The sequence below is a fragment of the Prionailurus viverrinus genome, chromosome B1, assembly GCF_022837055.1.
Source record: "Prionailurus viverrinus isolate Anna chromosome B1, UM_Priviv_1.0, whole genome shotgun sequence".
In the NCBI taxonomy this organism is placed as follows: domain Eukaryota; kingdom Metazoa; phylum Chordata; class Mammalia; order Carnivora; family Felidae; genus Prionailurus; species Prionailurus viverrinus.
Genome location: NC_062564.1, coordinates 104,294,155 through 104,318,916, shown reverse-complemented (window position 1 = coordinate 104,318,916; position 24,762 = coordinate 104,294,155).

Here is a 24,762-nt window from a genome sequence, read left to right as displayed (position 1 = left end):
GGTGGGGTTTTTATAAAGCTTTCAGTGGCTGGAGATACGAACACTAATTTTGTCTGGGTGTCTGGGTGGCTCAGTCGGTTAAGCATCTGACTTCGGCTCAGGTCATGATCTCACGGTTTGAGAGTGAGAGCCCCACATCCGGCTTTCTACTGTCAGCTCTGAGCCTGCTTCAGATCCTCTGTCCTCTTCTCCTTCTGCCCCTCCCCCACTCACACCATCTCTCTTTCTCTCAAACATAAATAAAATAAACATTAAAAACATTAAAAAAATAATTTTGTGTTAGATATACTTCACTCGACTCAGCTTCTGTGCTGTAAGGATAGGTAAACATTAAAAGATATTTGTGTGATTTTATGCTTCATAAACATTTCCATGTTGGAAAATGGCTGCCAGTCTATCTTGCTAGCACAGTGATGCCTTACTTATGGTGTCTCAAGCTCTGCAGAGGCAACATGAAAGAGGAGCAGTGAGCAGATGGGGTGTTTGGTTCTCCTTCTGACTTTAATATGAGTAGCTCTGCTTTTCATAAGCTGACTAATTTTTGTTCTACAGAACTTTTCTAGTAAAAGTAATGTTTCAAAGGCTGAAATTGGCATGAGCCCCAAGTTCTACCAGTCTTCCAAAGATGATAATGTCCCTAAATATGACAGCATTATTTGAAACATTTGAAAGAAAACCATTACTTTAAGGATTGAGGTTCAAATTATGTCATATATATATAGTCAACAAACGCTGGTCTACCTACAAAAATCAGAGCAAAAATTTGTCATTTCACTTCCCATTCCCCTTGAAAGCAGATGTATAAGTAAAATTTATGCAAGTTCATTTTATTCCAAAAGTTTCTTGCTTTGTCCTTTAGCTTGCCCTTCAAATTATGCACGTAAACCATCACCAACAATTTTAAATGGAAATTGTACCTCCTCCTAAGAATAGTGTCTCTTAGCACAGCATGCTATGGTTTAGCAGTTTTTACCGACAGCACCTCTTCCAGCATTTTAATCAAACATTTACTCAGATCTTCCTGACACAGGAATAATATTACTTTATATGAGAAACAAGATTTTGATGTAGGCTTTCCTTCTCTGTGGTTACAAATAAAGGTGATACTGAAAAATTCAAACATTTATGACCTTGGAATGCTCACTGTATCAAAAAGCCTCAAAAAAATTAGTGACACTAACTGCTAAAGGGAGAAAGTCTTCAACATGAACATCCTTTCAGATAAAGATGAGTAAAACAATTTTAAAAGTTCAGAACAAAGACAGTTCCCCTGTTACATTTAACTAATTACCCACATCCAGACCCTGGCTGTCTTGGCTAATTTGAATTTTCTGGAATGCTGCGGATGTAGGTGTGACATGCTTTATGGAGTTATTTCTTAATTCCTCTCTACTCACACTTTCAGTATCTAATTCACTCACACACTCACTCACTCATTCTACAAACACAATATTGATTGAATAACCTCTTTGTGCTAGGCCCACAGGAAACATATCAGTGGAAAAAATAAGCAAAAAACTCCTGCACTTATGGAGGTTGAGTAACTCTCCAGTGGGGAGCCAGGTTCTAGAGCCAGACTTTCTGGAAGGAGCTCAGCTCAGCCTGTGTCACCTGGGCAAGTTATTGAAACTTCAGGGCTCATTTTTATCTCTTAAAAAGGGAAAACATTAGTTTCTACTTCACAGGGGCACATGAAGATTGAATAATTTAGTACATGTAAAACTTTGAAAACAGTCCCTTGTTCATATTAGGAGCTCAATAAATTAGCTATTATTATTATTATTATTATTATATTTATTATTATATTACTAAATGAGTAAATATAAGCTATTATTTTATATGGAGAAAATACTGTGAAGAAAACCCAAGCAGGATAAGGAGCTGGCAAGTGACCAGAGTTGGCATGGGTTACTTTCTCTGAAGAAGTGACATTTTACCTGAGCTCTACAAAGAAATTGGTGATTATGCTAAATTGAAAGCCAGAATCCTTTGTGTGATGAACAGATTTCTACACTGTTTTCCCACCTCCTCGGCCTTTTCTGGAATGCTGTGATTGGTGGATGCTATAGAGTGATGAAACAGAATGAAACAGGGAGAGGCTAAAAAAACAAAATTAAAAATTCAAATTAAAAATTTTCTCCTTTTGACAATAAAAACAATAGCTAATCAAGGTTTTTAAACAATAGTCTGGTATGTGAATACCAAAAAAGAAATTACAGGGCATTAGTCATATTATAATCTCTATGATCAATACATAGATTGCCTTTATTAATTGGTTTCAAGTTCTATCCCTAAAAAGTCATGATCTTTAGAAGTCCAACGAATACTCAGAACTTTCCTCTTTGAGAAGATATGTCCACTGGTTATAAGATTTTGTGGAAATCAAGAACTGACCCATTTCAGGTTGAAGTTAAATGATACTGGATAATATTACTAATTCTATGAAACTTTTTTTTTTAGATCCATAAATCACTCATTTTCTGTAGGGTTTTCTATCCTATGCCATAGAGGAAAATGACTAAGCCCCCCATTTTGCAGAGATGGAAACAAAGAAACACAGAAGAGATCCAGGCATAGATCCAGGGCCTCCTTTAAAATGTGAGAAGCAACGAGAATATTGAGAAGAGAGACTATTACAATTTGCCAGTTAAATGAACTGATTTTATTTATCTTGGAACTTGACCTAAATTAAATTTGCCTAAACACCAGATATGTTTTTATCTTTACTTTCATTATTAATTTTTAGTGCTTGGCTATGAAGAAAAGAGTTGTTCTGTCTATAGTTACCAAGGAGCATAATTTTTGATTCAATTATAATTTCTCATATTTTTAAAGTATATGCAGTTAGATGAACTTCTCATTAAAGTAGAATTTGTTTTACTATAATCTGGCTCCAACATTGCCTTTTCAGCCTTAGCTTTTCACATACTACCTATCCTTATCCTTATCCAGCCCAGCACTTTAGGCAAACTGAGATACTGATCATTCCCAAAAATGTCTGCTGACATTTTATTTCTCCTACTCTTTCAAGCCAATCTTTTTTCTTATTTTTATTGAAATATATTTGACATCTAGCATTGTGTAAGTTTAAGGTGCACAACATGTTGATGCTTATTTTTGCAATATAATTGCCTTTGTAGCATTTTAGCTACAAACACTCCTTTCTTTATCAGTTGTTCATCGCCTCTTTGAGGCAAAACATCATGTGTTTTAATTAGATGAAGCTATAACAGAGAGCTCAAGATAGTGTAAAGAAGGAGAATGTACCCATAAAAACACTTGTAAGCAAGTGGAGGAACAAGTAAAATAAGGAGGTTAGAAAAGAAATGTAGAACAGTAGGCAGTGTGGTGTAGTTTCTAAAATGGTCTGAGAGTGCAGGAAAGTCAGGTGTGGAACAAACATGTATTCGGGGACTGAAACTAACTGCTGCATGAAGCTGTCAATGGTTAGCAGAGTTATGATTATAAAAATATTTTTAGCCTTTGTTTTTATAGACATATAAACCTGTTAACAAACAATGGCCAGTAGAAAAATAAAGTTTCAGAACCAAGTTTCCACCAGTCGTGGAAACACCCCTTAGCTCATAATTTCCATGACTACATAGGTCTCTGTATTTGGTCAATCTCAGTAATGACCGTCTGGAGCACACATACACAAGTCCAGATTCTACCTCCAAGACTAGTGACAACATGTTGGAAAAAAATGGAAACAGCTTAAGAAGATTCCTTTTGTTTGTATCAATATCTGATGAGAGAGAATATGTATATCTTATCATGTTACTGGGCAAGTTCAGTTTTCCCCTCTATTTTATGTTAGGTGGGTAAGTCAAGATCCTAGAAAAAAAATTTTTTTCAACTGATACTGGTTAACTGTGTCCACTAACTTTTACTTCTTTATGACTAGTCCAAACTAAACAGTACTTCAGTAACTCTTATTCTTTTTTAATTTTTGTTCTAAAAATTTCAAAACTCTACTGTTCCAAATAAATTTTAACTCAAAAGTACAGTGGAAGTTGAAACAATCAGGTCTCAGTAGTCTGTAGGAAATTTAAAGAGGTGTAAAAATGGGAATTATTTTTAAAAATGATACACATATATTTAAAATTTATTAGTATATAAGTCTACTCACTAATTAGATGATGTAGGACCAGGTGGAACAGATTGGATTTTCCTTCTTTCCAAAAACAAACCTTGAAAGTTGAGCAAGAAAGTTGTGCAGCATTTTTATTTTTTTAATTTGAGTATAGTTGACCCACAATGTTACATTAGTTTTATGTGTACAACATAGTGATTTGACATGTGTATACAGTATGCTGTGTTCACAAATATAGCTATCACTTATCCCATTATATCACTATTATACTATCATTGCCTGTATTCATTATGCTCTGATTTTATTCCTGTGACTTACTCATTCCATAATTGGCAACCCGTATCTCCCTCTTGCTTTCTTCCATTTTGCCTAACCCCTCAACCCCTCTTCTCTAGCAACCATCAGTGTGTTCTCTATATTTATAGTTCTGATTCTGTTTTTTGTTTATGCATTTTTTAGATTCCATATGAGTGGAATCATATGGTATTTGTATTATATTCTCAGTCTGACTTCTTTCACTTTGCATAATATCCTCTAGGTCCATCGTGTTACCTTAAATGGAATGATTTCATCCTTTTTTATGGCTGTGTAAGTTGTGCAACAATTTTATTCAGAATCCTTTCACAGTTTTATTATTTTTCCCATCCTTTTATAGATGTATTACTCATATTTAATTCAATTCGATTGCATTTTTCTTTATTTTTTAGAAACTCGGGTTTATTAAGTTTTTCAAAAAATTTTCAACTTAATTTTCATAGAAACTCCATATTCATTCAGTTACCACCTTACATAATATTTCGTTAAATTTAATAATTGTAATAAAAAATACACAAACAAAATTGAAAACAATCCTTGGTGAGTATACAACTCAACTGGTGGTAGCTAATGGGCACAGGTATATTGCAAAGCTCATTATTAGTTATAAGGAGTTAATGTCTTGTGGGCAACAACAAGATAATTCACTGGGACATGGAGAACCTCAGTTTCTCTGGCAACTCAGTCAAATAGTCAAGCAGTTTTCAGTGCAATGAAACTAACTCATTGTAACATATTCAAAATGAGTACAGTTTGTAGTGACAAGCATAAAAGTGGAAAGTGTATCTTCACTTTGATCATGAGTTACTTTTAAATGTTTTCAATAATTTTTGGCAAAGTAGTAAAGTAATGTTAACTAATCATTAAACTTTTAAAATCAGTTTTGGGGCACCTGGGTGGCTCAGTTGGTTAAACGTCCAACTCGATTTCAGCTCAGGTCATGATCTCATGGTTCGTGAGTTCAAGTCCTGCATAGGGCTCTACCCTGACATTGTGGAGCCCGCTTGGGGTTCTCTCTCTGCCCCTACACCACTTGCTCGCTCTCTCTCAAAATAAATAAATAAACTTAAAAACAATTAAAAATCCTTTAAATTAGTTTCATAAAACTAATGAAAGTTTTGTTTTGTTTTTTGCTTTGTTTGTCCTAGAACAGCAGAATGATTCAGAGTGGAAGCTGTGGATTCAGATTTTTGGGGGCATATTTCAGCTGTACCATTTACTGCGACCTTGGGAAAGTTAACCTCTCTATGCATGATGCGTCAGCTGCCAAATGGAGATAATATGGCAGTGAACTATGAGGATTACATAAGATAATACACACATAGTGCTTAGCATGCTGCATAGTCCATAGTAGGAATTCAGTAAATGTTAGCAATTATTCTCATTCTCCTTATTTTTGTTATTACTTTCATTTGTGTCTAAAACACTAAATATATGACTGATTATTTCCAAAATACCTGCAAAAAAAATCTTGAGATGGGAACTAGGAGAAGGAATCAACTAGAAGGATTTGGAAAGAGGCCAAAATGTAGGGTGAGGAAATGTGACAAGTTCTACTTCTTAGAAATTGAAGTATTTCTAAACAAAAAAATCATATTTTTGATGGTCCTGATTCAAAGACCACAAAATACATCGATCCAAATTCTAACCAGTGACTACGTTGTGTAAGAACATATACCTGTTGGGCAATGAGTTTTGAAAAAATATTTAATGAAAAATTCCAGATGGACTATCAGTGTTCAGATGAGTTTTCTACGATTTTTATAAATTTATAACATGTTGTAAGTACTATAAACTAATTGGAGGGTACCAGGGTGGCTCAGTCAGTTAAGTGTCCAACTCTTGATTTCAGCTCAGGTCATGATCTCATAGTTCATAAGATCAAGTCCTGTGTCAGGCTCTGCACTGACAATGTGGAGACTGCTTGGGATTCTCTCCATGTTCTCCCCTGTCTCTCTCTCCCTTTCTCTCCCTGTCTCAAAAATAAATAAATAGACATTAAAAAAATCAAATAAATTAATTGGGAAGTATTTAATGTGGTAAGAACTATTCTATCTGAATTTACAGGGAGGCCAGAATTAATTTTTTATTGTAGCTTTTTAACCCAAATTAATTGGGTTTTATTTTCCATAAGAAAAAGAGGTGCTTCTTTTAAAAACAATAAAAATGACAAGTCAATAATATTGGTACTGATGTCTTCCTGAATTTACATATGCAATATCTAGAAGGATGACACCATTACCAAAAAAAAATTACCAAAAAGGTGATTATTATTTATATACTGTAAAATTTAGAGGATGATAAAAACATTTAGAAATATATGTATTATATCTATGCACATACATATATACATTTAAATATTTATTTTCTCAGATATTCTTTCCTCATACCCTCTCCTTCCATCCTGCATTGAATCAAATTTCTGTCTTATGGACATCTGGGAATCCCTTCTCTTGCTATCTTCTCTTTCTCTTTTCATTCTCCATAATTTCCTTTGTCCTTCCCAACTTTCTGTATGTGGTTCCTATATTTTTTACCTTAATGATGTCAGGTCCTTGTGACTCTGAAAGTTGTTCCTGGCTCTGTCTTTGGGGAGCTGTTCAGATCTGTCAAAGCCTTAAGTCCTTCCCATTCTGGAAACATCAACTTATAAAACAAACAGACCATCTTCTGATGTTGACTACTTCTTATGGTATAACTTTAAGATATTGCTAGATTGATAGTATCTTTCCCAAAGACAGCTTTCTCCTTAACACTCCACTTCTTAAACCTGGATGGAGGGAACAAAACAAGTTTGTTGAGTGAAAAGAAAATCTCCTTCTATCACAGTGAGTAATCAAAATTCAGTTGTGTTCCAAACTCTGCAATTGAGGTAAGTCTGTAAAATTTTGGTTGTTAAGAAAAAAAGCTGAAAATATTTCATTCAAATGATAATGTCTAACTTTTCAGAACCCAAAAGAAGTCATGGTAAGTCCTTATTTTGTAAAATTCTCACCATGTCAGTTTGGCTCTTTTAGATTGTATCAGTTATTAAAATTTTTAATAGTAATAACATTTTACTTAAAAATGATACAAGAAGAGAATGCACAAAGAGAAATATAGAATAACTGAAATGGCAGGCTTGGTTGCAGATGCTGAGTCGTGAGAAATCTTAAAATCTTAAAGTCATATATCTTTAACCTGAACTTGGAGAGGAAGATTTCATGTACCATTGCATATGTCTTCCTAGGATTTTATAAATAAGGAGCACAAGATTACCTGCAGACCAATCTTAATAGATTAGAGCAGAGATAGGCAAGCCAAAAAGCTTAGTGATTAGATATCCACTATCATCCGTGTAAACATAAAAGACTTGAAAAGACTTACTTGAAAAGACTCTTTAACTTTTGAAAATTTTACTTTTTTTTTTTTACTTTTGGGCTCATATTTCCATCTTACTTTTCCTTATCTTTTAAAAAAAATTTTTTAACATTTATTTATTTTTGAGAGCAGAGCCAGACAGGGCATAGTGTGTGTGGGGGGGTGCAAAGAGAGAGGGGGGGACACAGAATCCAATGCAATCCAATGCAGGCTCCAGGCTCTGAGCTGTCAGCACAGAGCCTGATGCGGGGCTTGAAACCACAAACCGGGAGATCGTGACCTGAGCTGAAGTCAGATGCCTAACTGATTGAGCCACCCAGGTGCCCCACTTCTCATCTTAAATACATGTTACATTGAAGTCCGGATTAAAAAAAAATTCCTTTGAAGTGGGTGATAGGCATTGAGGAGGGCACTTGTTGGGATGAGCACTGTTGTATGGAAACCAATTTAACAATAAATTATATTAATAAAAAATAAAAAGTAAATTAAAAAAATTCCTTTGATCATAAGGCCCTTAGTGTTACATTTTTTCTAGATTGAATTATACTTATTAGTACTAAACAGTGGATCAAAACAAAATGGATTTATTATACATTTTTATAAATAGTTACTAAATATCAAAACTGGAATTTTGAAATACTAGAAATGCATCCGTTGTTTAAATACTTTATTTTGGAAATTTTCAAATCAACAAGGTGTTAAAAGAAGAGTACCATAAATGTCTTCACATCCTTCATCTAGATTTGCCATCTCTTAAATGTTTTGACATGTTTACCTAAGGATGGATTAAGTATATATAAGATAAAATGACATTACATTCTCTAAGGTTATGCCAGCCCCAGGTTTAAAATAAAATTGCATAAATAAATTGTAGCTCATGCACCTTCTTTTTTTTTTTTTTTTTTTTTTTTTTTTTGAGAATTATAATCTACTGAAAGGTCTCTCACCTCCTCAGGTATGTACTGGAGGTGTCTCAGATGTGCATATAAATAAGTTCTATTGGCTATTACTTGACATCTACTATTACCTTCTCTTTACATAGTGCTCCATGGAGAAACATACTATATATGTAAAGGTGTGATGTGGAAACTCCCCATAGTCCCAGGTATGCCCATAGGCACCTAGCCTTCTCAATAGCTTCAAGAACTTTGACCCACCATCTTTTTAGCAGAACACCACTGCCCTCAGTAAGCAATGCACTTTCTTTCTTAGGGTATTACTGCTGTTTTTGTGTTTTCTAATGTTCTTGATACCTTGAACCAAGTACATTTATAAATGCTTCCCTGTTTTTTCTTTCATATTATGCAAATCACATAGATATCAAACAGTGCTGCTTTTTCCAATGCCTTTCTTTTTTCTTTTCTACCTTCCTTCCTTCCTTCCTTCCTCCTTTTTTTCTTTTCTTTTTTTTTCTTTTCTTTTCTTTTCTTTTCTTTTCTTTTCTTTCTTCTTTCTTTTTTTTACATGAAACAGTTATTTTTATTTTAGTTTACAGCTTATCTGTATCACCAAAAAAAATTCAAACATGAATTCCTGGGGAACTTGGCTATGGACAGATTCCTTGTGACCATGTAATAGTCAGTAAAGTCTATCTGTTCTCTGTGATATCCAAATCCATGCTATTGGGCTTTATTTGTCTGCCTTTCTGCATTCTTTCTTTGGAAATGTGCTCTCCAGCAGGCTCTTGAGTCTGTCATGCATGCTGACCCCTAACAAACCTACCATAGCTCAGTACCAGTCATGGATACCACTGGAACCTAAGCTCTTCCTCTTCTACATTCATCCACATACATAAACAGTACCTTTATTTAGCCAGAAGTTGAATCCCAGGTTAACAGATCTACAAATATGTGTAACACTGCAATTCAAAAATAGAAGGAGGATAACTTAGGAATAAAGTTAACAAAGAAAGATACTTATTGATGGCCAAGGTGACTGTAACTTTAAAAATAGAAAAAGGATACGATTTGGTTGTTGGTGAACTCCAAGAACAAAGGTTTTTTGTGCCTTTTGTTAGTACAAGTAATGAGTAGGAAAAAGGAAGACAAGGGGTTAACATTTGGATGAGTCTGGGAATTTATTTTCTTCATTTTGAAACCAATAAAGCAAAGACTTAGTTTATTTCAGTTTGCAGTTGTGGTAGTTAGGGGCTTTCTAGATGTATATATGAATGTTTTTAAAGCTTGAGCAATTATTCTGCTCTGATTGGACTGCATGAATGAACACACTAATTGTAAGAAGTGACCAATCTTTTCCTCTCAATCTTTGTGGTTTCTAATGGCATAATGATGTCTGGTGCATCCATTTAAAATTTCTTTTGCTGGATTTAAAACAGAAACATATTTTAAAATTTTATTGAGTGATTTCACATTCTTGTCTAATTGTGTTTGCATTTTAGAAAAGCAAAAATAACCAAGGGCTGTTTAAAAACAAACTAATTAAAACAACCTTTCTTTAAAGGCTTGTCAACATAACTTTTACCTTATGAAGATTAAACATTTAAATTAGGGGAATGTCTTTTTTTTTTCCCTTTTCCTCCCAAACTATCTTTATTTTTGACCCTGAGGTTCTGGGAGCTTTAAAAATGAAACTCTGCCCAATTTGAGCATTATATGTTGTAATAATTTCTTAAGTATTTTTACTATTTTTCATTTTTTTCAATATATATTAAGAGAAAAATAGTAACTTAACTTGCACAATAAGCTTACTGGTAAGGGATTCTGTGAACGCACCCCTTGTTGTTAGAGAGGGAAGAGTTCTAAAAGAAGAGCTGTTTCTCATGTCAGTATTTCTAAATTAAAAAAAAAAAAAAACTAAAATCAGTGAATCTGTCCAATTTCAGCCAAAATTCATTGCATTCCAACTTGCATTAGCCAATTGAAACCGGGTAGGAGGCCTAGTTTGGTAGGCACTGTGAAGTGTCCAATCTTTCCTTATTTCTCTTTTCATTCTATATTTTTTGGGAAAAGAAAGCAACACTCCACAAAATCCCACCTTTTCATCCCTCTGTTATTGTTAACACACCATGTTCATCTCATTGGCTTCCCACCTCATTATTTCTGTCTTGTCTTCATATAGTGATTTCCTTTTCTCTTCTCTCCTCTCTAATGTGATATTCCTATTATTCTCCATCCCTCTAAATAGATTGAAAAATGACCCCCAAGTGGGAGCCAGGAGCAGAAATAATGGCCAAATATTCTCTCAATCTTTATAATTAGCACTTTACCAAAGTTTCAGGTTTCTCATCTAGCTGTTTCTTCTTGTAGCTAAAGGAGTTTAATTGTTAAAAAGAAAACGTGCGCTCAATAAAATTTTTGAAAGATGAAATTGAGTTTAATTGTAAACAATGCCTAAATATTTTGTGTTTCAGGGTTTTCAAGGATCTCTAGAGCAGGAATTAATTTAGATATGCTTTACCCGTCAGCTGTACTTAAATGAATTTTGAGTTTGCAGCATGTAAAGGAGTTTCACTTGACAGCTATTTCACGCGTCATGCATTTGTATGATACATATTCTTGTTTTATATATATTTTATTTGTAATCTCTGAAAAACAGATGCCAAGTTGGTACTAAGCACTCAATAAATCCTTGGCAGGTAAGCCTGGCTCCTGGGCCTTGGAAGGTCTGCCAGGATTTGAGATTCAAGAGAGAGTGAGGGATAGGGAGGGTTGGGGGGTCTATGATAAGCAAGGATGGCAGGGAAGTAAGATACTTCTGCCTGAGAACACTGACTTTAAATGTGCCTTATATTTTGGCTTTAGAATCTCATTAAATTTGATGTTATTTCAGCCTGTACTTTAAGAAAATATGTGCTGCTCATTCTAGAATTATCTAAATTACTTTAATGATCTTATTATCTTCTTGGCAATACCCAGTATGTGAACATTCTGACACTTATTTGCAAATATGTTAAAAATTTTAATTCCCACTAAGCCTACTCTAAATTAAGATTTCAAATAATGTAAGAGTATAGTCACCATTTCACGTTCCCTGTGTGCAATGGTTTAGGACTCTTTAATACAAATTCTTTTTAACTGAGGTTTCTTCAATTGGCCTCAGTCAAAAAATAAGTTTGTATTCAGAAGGCACAAGGAAAATAATTCCAATCCAGATTTGAATGTGTGTGTAGGTACTATCTATTTTCCTTTAGTGCAATTAAATCAATTATTTTTCTTCTTATACATATAAAAGTGAAAAGAACATTTTGCATAAAAAAACAAAACAGAAGGAAAACAACAACCCCATAAGGCATTCTTCTGAAGCAAGTTTGACCATTTGGAAACATTTATTCTTTATTTTTTAAACAAACTGGTAAGGCAGAAATGGCCTTACCAGGCAGAAAATACTGGTCTGGAACACACTTTCAAGTCTCTTCTAAAAAATACAGTTGTGGTTAAATTCATGGGTGGTTTGTTTTGCTTCTGTTGCCAAGTGTTTGGAACCAGTGGTCTAAGGCACCGGGACCAGGGGCAATTCTCCTGGGGCTCTTAAAAGCACGTGACCTTCTAAACTCAAGTGCTGAGTTTTAGAGTTACATGAAAAGCTGTCTGATCAGCCAGACGTGTTCACTACCATCCTGTGCCTAGCCAAACAAGATGGCCAGATTAGGAAATGTTTATGAAGAGATTTATGCTTAATGGATCATTTAATTTATTTTTAGTGACTTAAATGGAAACTTTGAGAATATTTTCTCAGAACAATTTAAGTTACTTTTGGTTGGTGGGGGTGGGTTGGTCAGCTTTCACTTCTTATAGTTACTTTTTTAATCCTAAATCATCCCTGCAAGATATTATCATCTTTATTCTTGTGGATGAAAAGAAGAGACCAGGAAACAGTGAGCAACCTGTCCATTGTCATACAGCTAGTAACTATTCATGCCCAGGTTTGCGTTCAGCCAAAGTGGATGTTTTTCTATTAAATCACACAGAGCCCGTCTTCCAAATTTGTTACCTATGAAGAATTCCTTTACAGACATTTAGAAATAAAAAGATCACTTTTGGAGGCAGGACTTGATCAATAAACTTTAGTCTTTTTTCTGCTAACTCCATAAGGTGTGAAATTATCAGTGTTTCATCACTAGCTTATCAAATATTCGAATGTTTTCATTGTGTTTGATTTGCAACTTACGAAGGAGTCTTGTGAATTTAGTTTTACATGTGATTGAATATAGGAAAGGGTGTTTGAAATTATAGCATCTTTTGTAATGCTATAATTAATCTAGGATCATTCTTCAAAAAGCAACTCAATAAAAATATAAATAGCTTTTTAACATTTTTTTCCCTCAAATTGCTCATAATTCCACTGTTAGCCAGAGAATGCTTTTGGAGGAACTGTTTGGAGTAATAATAGAACTGAAAGTGAACGCAGTGAAGATGTCAAACATTGTTAATCCAGTATTCCATTATAAATATGCTAATGTAACCTATCTGGCAGGAGATGGAATTTTTAACATGCAGCACACTGATGCATAATGAGTTTATACTATATAGTTATTCCACAGAGTCCAGCATATCCTCCAGTTTTTGGCAAACTTGAATGTGATTAGCAACTCTCTTCATCTCTTTCCATCCTTAGAGGTACCATACTTGGATATGAATTGTTTACCAATCTCAGTGGATCAGAGTCCTGGGTGTTAATTAAGAAAGAATGAAGGGTCACAGGTTAGAGACCTGTGGAAAGTGCTAATTGCCCATGTGTGTCTGGCCTGTGTAACATCTGATTAGGCCTGTCACATTCAACAAAGCTGCAGAGAGCTGGTGGAGCTTGCCATATATTGTAAATGCTGGGAACGCCTAGGGAAAATGACCTCTGCTTATTTCAGCATGGTTTATCACTTGGTCTCTTTGATCAGAAGAAAAAAATTTATTGTTGGTTTCTATAATTGGTGCTCAAATCCTCCTTTTCATATTTGTAAGTGAACTAGCTATTCCTGCTAATAATTAAATGGAAGTGCAAGAGTGGAAGTTAGTATCCATGAAATAAATCTAGAGTCAGGATATGGTCATCTATGTAAAAAATTTGGAGATTATGCTTAGCTCTGTATAGTTTTGCCTTATTTTATCTAACAGTCACTAAACAAATAAATAAAATACTTGGCTGGATTTTGAAATATTCTGACCAAGGTTTTTTCTGAACGTCACTTAAAATAGCTGGATTTGTGAAAAGACAGAGCGAGAGAGAGAGAGAGAGAGAGAGAGAGAGAAACCAAGGACGACCTTGGTTTCCTTTTAGATAGGGGGAAAAATACCTTATGCTACTTACATTTAATCTTTGCTTCTGTGTGAGGTTAAGCAACCACCACAAGCTGCTTCTCCCTGACTCACAGAGGAAAAGAAACATCTGATGGAGTATCTGAGGACAAAACAACACAGCCTTAGGTGGATGGCAAGGATTCATGTTGCACAGCCTTGATAGCCTTTTTGGGAGCCATCCACCATAATCCAGACCCTCTGGAAGATACCTCATTCATGTCACCTCAACCTGTAACTCTCGGGACTGAACAAAGGTTTATTTTTACTACTCATTTTGCTCAATAAAAAGTTCACATAAAATTAAATAATATAGCGCCGGACTTATTTTTATATCTATTTCTTAAAACTGTCTTGTGGCAAAGACCCTTTCAAGGTAGGTTCCAAAGAAAGGGCCTGCAGATTGCCCTTGCTCAGTTCTGTTTTCATTCTAACCTTGGAGTATTAAGGGATTTGGGAAGTTAAGATAAGATCCCCTATCCTAACATGCTTCACTTTTATACAAACAAAATTTAAAACCCAAGTAAGGTGTCCATTATACTGAGGCAAATCAATGGCACTACTAAACTTTGTTGCTTAAAAGCCATAATGGTTTAGTGGTTAAATGCTGAACACACATATAAACAAACAAGACAAGAATTTCCTTAATAACAATTTTGGTAAGAAATTTAAGGAATAAATCCTAAAGTGGAAAATATTTCTATTTTCCCACTTGTCCTGAATTCTTATTTCCATTTTGTTTCCCCAAAAGCTAATCTCGCACAGAGATTAAATTTGGGGGCATATTCATACACAGCTGGTTTTTACTTTCTTCCAATTCAGTTAACTATTCATACACAGCTTTCTTTCACTTTCTTCCAATTCAGTGAACTAAATCACTCTCATGCCCTCTGCTCAACCACAGATTTGAATGGTATTTACTTGGAACTCATAGGGAAAAGCTATCCTACATTATCGAAATGTATCTGAAACATATAAATTATGCCACATACAAGAGGTACCTGGATGGCTCAGTCGGTTAAACTCACAACTCTTGATTTCAGCTCAGGTCATGATCTCATGGTTCATGAGTTCGAGTTCCATGTTGGGCTCCTGCTGGCGGTACAGAGCCTGCTTGGGATTCTCTGTCTCTCCCTCTCCTTCTGCCCCTTCCCCACTAGTGCTCTCTCTCTCTGTCTCTCAAATAAATAAATAAACTTTAAATAAATAAATAAATAAATAAATAAATAAAACCACATACTAAAGACATAATTCTGTTTAATGAGTCTACTAAAAAGTGAATTGTCCTTTCCAGCCAAGTAAAGGCAATGTTTGATGTTACAAAAAAAAAAAAAAAGGACAACTTCTCTTGGAAGTCTCAAAAAAATTTTTTTTCTTGGCTGCTTTATGAGATAAACACTGTAAAATTCTACCAGAAATGTATCTTTTTAATCAAGTGATTTTATACACTGAGCTGGTTTAAATGGTCACTTATACTTACTTTTGTAATATCTTCTGCATTTTGAATATGATACAACCTCTTTTCTTTAGAACTATAAACATACCAACATAATGTCTTAACGTTTATACTCACATGCAGTGAAATAGATTATAAAACTATTTATTTCTTAATAAAACAAAAGTGAGTCTAAAGAAATTTTTGCTTAGTTGATTCTTTATACAGTATTTACATTGCTTTTTGTGTCTGATAGCTGTTTGACATTGTATACAGTAACACAAAAGCAAATCCAGGGCTTTAACTTAAAACATTGGATACAGTGTGGTAAGCACCACACTAACCCATAGGTTTGAGAAGCTAAAGACAATGCATTTATTCTACTCTCTTTTAAAATTATTTTTATAACATTGCACAATGGCAACTTGTTTAACATTTATCATTGTTCCTGGGAGAAGAGTTAGGACTTTTAGAATTTTTACATGCTTTACACAAAACAAACACATCTAATATATTAGTAAATTAAAATTCTTAAAAGTCATGGATAATTACTAGTGCTGAAACAATTTAATTACAACTGATAAGAAAGTTTTCACTTATATGCATTATTTTTTTAAATGATTCCACAAAACCTTAAGATCAATAAAGAAATTCCTGTGGCTTGATAGTCTCAGACAGGCCATGTGAGATGGGAATGTACATAATTATGGTCTTTCTGAGATTCTGATCTTGTTTTTAGACTGCATTTGCTCTTTTTTTTTTTTTTTGTAAACGGCAGATAATTTGAAATGATGGGCATGTTTGGTAAGAAAAAAATCAAAGCTACTGAGGGAGAAAAGGTGTATTTCATAAGGTTACTAAATTCACAAATGTTTAAAAGTTATTGATGAATATATTGTATATTTTAGAATAAGCCAGCATTGAGTGAGGATGGAATTTATTTTACTTCAGATCATCATCATTATTATAAGCTATCACTAAGGTTTAAGCACAAAAATGATTGAAATTCTGGAACATAACAAGGAACTTACACAAGGTCCAGTAACTCAACTATTACTGGGTAAACTGAATAAAGAAAGTTTAATATTTCTAATGGCACTGAATTTTTTTAAAGAAAAGAGGTCTGTTGACTTTAGGAATTGATGGTTTCAATTTAGAAAAGACTATTTGGGGATTTGTTCACCAAAAGTTTATTTATCCACTTTATTTTCTTAAAGTCCCTCCTACTGGAAAGCATTTAAGGGTTAGTCTTCTTGAAAGAGTTATATGGACTATGTGTGTCCTCTCACTGTTTCAATTAAGGGCCCTCAGCTGGTTTTCCCATTGAGAAGTGAAAAATAAAGAATTAATTTGTTCTGTTTTGCAAAGGCCAGGCATTTTGTATATCCACATGGAAAGAAGGGAAGACAAGCTGCAGTGGTTAATTTATGCAGAGTTCACTTGTTTAACAATCTGAAAAAGAAGGTTTAATCTTTTTGAAGAAGCTTTTGTGATACCGTGTTAATAGTTAGATACCATTAAATATACTTGTGTCGTACTGGAATGAACAGTATAAGAAAGTGTAAGGAATGAATAGGCTCATATTCTTCACTGATTCATATTTTCTAAAAAAAAATCAGCACACAAAAAATAAATGTGGTTTTCATGGCTTGTATGTTTCATGTTTATAAACTTTCATGCTATGAAAATTATGCAAGGGAAATATAGTCTATTACCTTTGATAGGAGAGCTGCACCTTTTTAGTACTTTACATTTGAATAAATGTAAAAAAAATAAAAATAAATTATGTGAGCCAAATGAAAGGTAATCAACCTACTGCATAATTATAAAGTAGACATCATTTAGTGTGCTCTTACTCTGTGTTAGAAAAATGATAGATTTACCTGCACTTTAATAAATTTAATAATAATCCTATGAAGAGTGGATTGTTTTCATCATTTTATTGAAGAAATTGAGGCTCTGAGAGATTAAATGACCTCTCTAAGGTCATACTATAATGCATTGCCTTGCTGGGATCCATGGCACCACAATTCTTTTCTTGTGTATCAGGCTGTGTCCTTTGTATAGTTAGGAACCCATAATAATCATGTCTTAGCCAAGGTTCTTATGGGAAATAGACAATGCACTCAAAGTTTAAAAGAAATTGAAGAGAACATTATTGGAAATGCATGTAAGATATCTATAAAACCTAGGACAAGGCTGAATTTGCAGCCCCTTGGAAGAGCTTCAGAGAACGCTTTCTCTTATCTCCACTTCTCTTCTTCATAAATCCTATGCTTTCCACAGTTTCACCAGTTCCTAGTCAGCCTCCTCCAAGCCTGCTTAGTTGCTGCCAGTAAGAAGGTCTCTGCAGGACTCTGATTGACCTGGATTACATATTGGAGCCAGTTCAAGATTTCAGGGCTAGGCTTTCAAAGGATTATCCCATTCCACGTCCAGTCAGGTCTGATGGTAGGAAGAAGGAATAAGCACTCTGTCTTCTGGGCACAGATGCACATTCTAGGATAGCCCAGAACTTACTATATCATCTAGTATAAGTAGATAATATAATAGTATTATTATAGTAGTCTAGTATTTGCATTCTAGTATAACCCAGAACTTCTATTCCCCTGGGATTTAGGAGTTTTATTTGTACTATACTATACCATAGTTCTAAGGAGCATGAAAAATTAAATTTTGAAAGTTCATGCAAAGCATTGCAGAGTTGATGACTCAACAGGTGTTTTACATTTAGTGATTGGTAAAATATTTTGGGTTTCTAGATTCTAAATGAATACCTTTTAAAAAAATTTTTTTTTCAACGTTTATTTATTTTTTGGACAGAGAGAGACAGAGCATGAACAGGGAGGGGCAGAGAGAGAGAGGGAGACACAGAATCGGAAACAGGCTCCAGGTTCCGAGCCATCAGCCCAGAGCCTGACGCGGGGCTCGAACTCACGGACCGCAAGATCGTGACCTGGCTGAAGTCGGACGCTTAACCGACTGCGCCACCCAGGCGCCCCTAAATGAATACCTTTTAAAAGGTAACAAAGCCTTTTATGGACCTTTTCTCTATGGGGAAGAAAATAGATGTTATATTCTCTATTGCTGGTCAACCAGCGTTCTATAATAATAATATTCTAGAAGAAACATGAGAGGTTATTAGGATAATTTTCTCTTGCCTGGAAAATGGTAAACATATCTATACAGATGAAAACCTCCCTATAGATTATTTTTGTTTTCATTAACTTTAGGCATTTTTGGGGTTTTTTTTTGTTCATTTGGCTGGATTAAGAGAAAAAACTAATTCATGATATTACAATAAACCTAATTGAAAAGCCCTAAAGATATTCTTGCATAATAAAGAAATATTTCAGAATGTTCATCTACTCTTAAATATATTCTTTAAAAAAAATTTTTTTAGTGTTTATTTTTGAGACAGAGAGAGACAGAGCACGAGCAGGGAAGGGGCAGAGAGAGAGAGACACACACACACACACACAGAATCCAAAGCAGGCTCCAGGCTTTGAGCTGTCAGCACAGAGCCTGACGTGGGGCTTGAAGTCACAAACTAGTGACATCAAGACCTGAGCTGAAGTTGGACGCTTAACCGACTGAGCCACCCAGGCGCCCCTCTTAAATATATTCTTAATGAAATTTTAAAATTACAGTTTGTTAAGCTCACCATATTGTAGCAAGATATTTATTTGTTTTCAAGGTTTGTGTTGATAGTTCTTGGTTCTAAAGGACATCAAAGTATCAGTAGTACATCCATAAATCCGAAGTAGTAAAACTAGTGTCAGCAGAAACACAGGTTTATCTCATCAATAGTATGTATTCTTGTGCCAGAGTCCTTTATTTCTAGTATAAAAATATACTAGACGCTAGAAGTGGGACGCTTAACTTGTGATGCTTTTATGTTATTTATTCATTAATTTATTGAATAGTTTGAATTAAAATTACATTTTTTAAATGTTTTTTTCAACGTTTTTTTATTTATTTTTGGGACAGAGAGAGACAGAGCATGAACAGGGGAGGGGCAGAGAGAGAGGGAGACACAGAATCGGAAACAGGCTCCAGGCTCTGAGCCATCAGCCCAGAGCCTGACGCGGGGCTCGAACTCATGGACCGTGAGATCGTGACCTGGCTGAAGTCGGACGCTTAACCGACTGCGCCACCCAGGCGCCCCTAAAATTACATTTTAATAGCTGTAGCTATTGCTTGATCTTGTTGTTACTAAAACAAATGAATTTCTATAGACTTCATTATAATACAGAATAATTTAATTTTCTTATTTGACCCTTTTTGGTAATACACTACTTATAAAATCAAGACATATATTGTGCCTCAAATTTGAGATTATAAATGAAGCTATCTTATTCTATCTTTGGCTTTGGAAGATTTCAAGACACTGTGGAACTATTTATCTCCAAACCACATCATCTTATGTCAAAACACTGATTAGATCATCCTAGATTTTATGGTGCATGACTTTATAGTTCACATAGATTTCTTGTCAATCATCTGTTTCTTACTCAAAAGCCAAAAGTCACTCTATGGTGGACTGAAATTGAATATTTTATTTTAAACCAATTTTATGTAGTATAAGTTAGGATATGTATGGATTCTTTGACAACACTCTGGAATGTAAAAAAGAAAAGATGAATTCACAGTAAATATTATCAGAGTAGTCATATATTCAGCTACTCCTGCTTCTTAAGAAATGCAAGGTGTTTATTATGTAAAAAGTACATAAATGGGCATGTGGGTGGCTCAGTCACTTCAGCACGGGACTCTTGATTTCAGCTCAGGTCATGATCTCAGGTTTCGTGAGTTCCAGCCCTGCATTGGGATCTGCTTTGAAAGAGCAGAGCCTGCTTGAGATTCGGTCTCTCCCTCTCTCTCTGCCCCTCCCCTGCTCACACACACACACTCTCTCTCAAAATAAATAAATAAACAGTTAAAAAGTACATAAACAAATATATATGTGAAGCACACTCACATGCATATCTGTATATGCATACACACTCACTAGTTCACGCATGCATTGTCTCATCTCCCCATCAACCTAATGTCGTTATAACATACATTTTGGTTGGATAAATATTTTTATGCTATTATGAATGTGTCATAGTAATCATGACTAGTGCTTACAATTATGTTTTTGTACAAAGTTTTGACTTTTCCTGGTGTTATTTGTCTTATATACTCATCACTAATTCATTCCTAGACTTTCTGCCATAGTGTAATCCTCTGCTCAATAACTTCAAACACATCAGATATCTCACCAAATTCAGCTAAATGGGGCTCTTTTTGAGTCTTCTGTCCTTTGCTTTCATTTACTAGCTGTGGTTGTGAGATCCCCCTTTCTCCTCAGAGTATTCATGCCATGCTTTTTGCCTACATTGGTTCTCTTGTTTGCAGTTTCTCATGGTTTATCCTTCCTTGGTTTACTCCCATTTTAGTGGCGTATACCTCCAGTAACATCTTAAGAAATGGATTTAGCCGTGAATCCCATTGTTTTGAAATCTTGTATATCTGGCAATGTGCTTCTACTCTCACTGACCTCTACTCTTTACTGAACATAGTAATTATTTTCATTCAGAATGTTTTTTACTGCTTAATATCTATTGCTGTTATGAGAAGTCTCTGATTTCTAATCACGTCCTTATGACCTGAACTTATTCTCTCTGGAAGCTTTTAAGATACTCTTATTTTTAGTATTATATCATTTTACAATAGTGGGTTTTGATATGCTTTTTCCCTCAACTATAGTCAGTTTTTGTTTTTGTTGTTGCTGATGATGTTTTTTGTCCTCAATGGGCCCTTTAGACCTGGAAATCTATATCTTTCTTTTCTTAATAATTTCATTTCCACTATTTTCTCCATTTTCTTTTATTTTTTTAAATTTGTTTTAGTGTTTATTAATTTTCGAGACAGAGAGACAGAGCACGAGTGGGGAAGGGGCAGAACGAGAGGGAGACACAGAATCCGAAGCAGGCTCCAGGCTCTGAGCTGTCAGCACAGAGCTTGACGAGGGGCTCAAACTCATGAACCTGTGAGATCAAGACCTGAGCTGAAGTGGGACGCTTAACTGACTGAAACCCAGGTGCCCCTCTCCATTCTTTTTTTGAAATTCCTATCATTCATATATTCATTCTGAGATGGTTTCTCTAAATTTCTTAGCTTCTCTCTCTCTCTCTCTCTCAAAGATTTATACTTTCCTTAAATATATCTTCTAAGTATTCTATTTTTTGTTTTGTGGTATCACCTTTATAACATCCAAGAACTATTTTTTTGTTGTTTACTTGTTCATTTTAATAAGATAGGGTTTTACTTGTTATATATATTAATTAATTTTATTTATAACGAATTAGAACTTTTTGAGTACATAAGTGCTAAGCATTGTTTTAAACATTGGGAAAACAGCAAAGAACAAAGCGAATAAACTTCTCTGTTTTCTTGAAACTTACATTCCGGAAGGGAAGATAGGCAATAAATGAGGTTAACCATTAAAACATATAATATGTTAGATAATAACAAGTCCTTATATGGGAACCCAGCTAGAAAGGGGCTTATAAATTGTAGGGAAAGGGAATGACATTGCAAATGGAGTGGCAGAAGAAGGTAATGTGGAGAAGATGACTTAGAGTTAAGAACTGAAGAAAGTGGGGTAAAAAGTCATTTAAATATTTGGAGAGAAAGATTTTAGATTCTAAGGAAAATGAGTGCTTGCATTGAGCAAAAGCAAGACATCAGAGTAAAGGCAATATGTGAGAGAAACTTTGGCAGAAGGTGAAATTTGAGACAGGTGGCCTGACAGACCACTCACATAGACCTGTGGGACTTTTTCATTTTATTCTATATATGAGGAGAAGGCATTTAAGCATTTTGAACAAGGGGTTTACATAATTTGATTTGTTTTTTTTTTTTTAATTTTTTTTTCAACATTTATTTATTTTTGGGACAGAGAGAGACAGAGCATGAACGGGGGAGGGGCAGAGAGAGAGAGGGAGACACAGAATTGGAAACAGGCTCCAGGCTCTGAGCCATCAGCCCAGAGCCCGACGCGGGGCTCGAACTCACGGACCGCGAGATCGGGACCTGGCTGAAGTCGGACGCTTAACCGACTGCGCCACCCAGGCGCCCCTAATTTGATTTGTTTTTAAGGAATCATTTATGTAGCTATGTAGAGAAGAGATGAATTTTTTGAAGGATAATAATATGGTTGAAATTTTTATATTGCATATTATTAGCCATACTCTGTTCAAAGTGCTTTACGCACATTATGTTGTTAAGTCCTGATAACAATTCCATGTGGCAGGTACTATTATTTTCCTCATTTTACAGGTGAGGAAATTGAGACACAGTGACATTAAGTGATTTGCGTAGGTCATACAATAGGGAACTAGCTGATCTAGGATGTAAATCCTTGCAATGCATTTTCAAAATTTGAACTCTTAGCTCAAAACTACACTTTATGGGTGACAGAGCATGTGCAGGGCCAGTAGTTTGCAATAGTCCATGTGAGTGGGGTTGGTAGTTTGGACAAAGGTGGTAGAGATAGAGTTGTTGAGAATCTGCTGAATGCGAGAAGGGTTTTGAAGGTAGAGTTGTCAAGATTTGCAGATAGATCTGTGCAAAAAGGAAGAATGGAGGTTGAGGAAGACTCCAAATATTTTAACAATTAGGTAAATGAGGCTCCATTTGTTGGGAAATGGAGCATAGTGAGGGTAAGTTTGGAGGGAGTAAATCAGTTTTGAACCTGTTGCATTTAAAGATGTCTGCTAAGTATTCCAATGGAAATACCACATGGCAGCTGGATATTGCTGAATTATGGAACTTAAAATAGATTAGGAATGGGATAAAAATTTGGAAGACATCAACAGGCTTGGTATTTAAAGGCCTTGGAGTGAATAAATTCAACTAAGGCAGACAGAGAGAGAGAAGAAGTATGAGGATTGAGCTCTGTGTCATGGCAACATATAAAAGTCAGAATATTCAGAAAAGGAGACTAATGAGAGAGCCACCAGTGAAACAGGAGGAAAACCATGAGAATACAGGCACCCAGGGGCCAATAAATATATGCTTCATGAAGGAAGGATGGATTGACAAAAAGAAATGCTTCTGAGGAATTGGAAGAGATAAGGACTGAAAAATTCTTAGTTGGATTTGAAAACATAGAGCCCAAATGTCCATTGACTGATGAATGAATAAGGAAGATGTGGTATATATACACAATGGAATATTACTCAGTGATCAAAAAGAATGAAATCTTGCCATTTGCAGCAATGTAGATGGAACTAGAGCATATTATGCAAGTGAAATAAGTCAGTCAGAGAAAGACAAATACCATATGATTTCATTCATATGTGGAATTTAAGAAATAAAACAGCTGAACGTAGGGGAAGGGAAGGAAAAATAAGACCAAAACAGAGAAGGAGGCAAACCATTCTTTTTAAAAAAAATTTTTTAATGTTTGTTTATTTTTGAGAGACAGAGAGAGAGAGAGAGAGCACAAGCAAGGGAGGGACAGAGAGAGAGGGAAACACAGAGGGAAACACAGAGCCTGAAAAAGGCTCCAGGCTCTGAGCTGTCAGCACAGAGCCCTATGTGGGGCTTGAACTCACAGACCACGAGATCATGACCTGAGCTGAAGTTGGACACTTAAACAACCAAGCTTCACAGGCACCCCAAGAGATTCTTAATAGAGAGAACAAACTGAGTGTTGCTGGAGGAGGTGGGTGGGGGAATGGGTTAAAGGGGTGGTGGGCATTAAGGAGGGCACTTGTTGGGATGAACACTGCGTGTTATATGTAAGTGATGAATCACTAAATTCTACTCTTGAAACCATTATTACAATATATGTTAACTAGCTTGGATTTAAATAAAATAAAAATAAATATAGAGGTCATGAATAACAAACAAAAGAGCATTTTTAGTAAAATGATAGAATAGATTTAAAGAGAATAGGAAGAGAATAATAGGTGAAACAGACAACTCTTTTGATGAGGTTTGCTCTCAAGAAGAGAAAAATACTGGAGGAGGATCCTAGGTCAGTTGAGGCTGTTGATGGGAATGGTCCAGTAAGTGGATAAAATTGATGATGGAAAAAGCAAAGGTCATGAGTAAGAAAGAGGATATGGGACCCAGTCCACAGAAGGAAGAATTGACCTTAAGAACAGCAATGATCTATTCATGGTCATCAGATTCAGGAATGGGAGAATCTGAATGCCCTCTTTTGTTTGCACCTATTTAGTCAATAAAAAATGCAATGTAATCAGCTAAGATTGATGAGCAGGGAGGATATTTTGTCTGTTGAAGGAGAGATG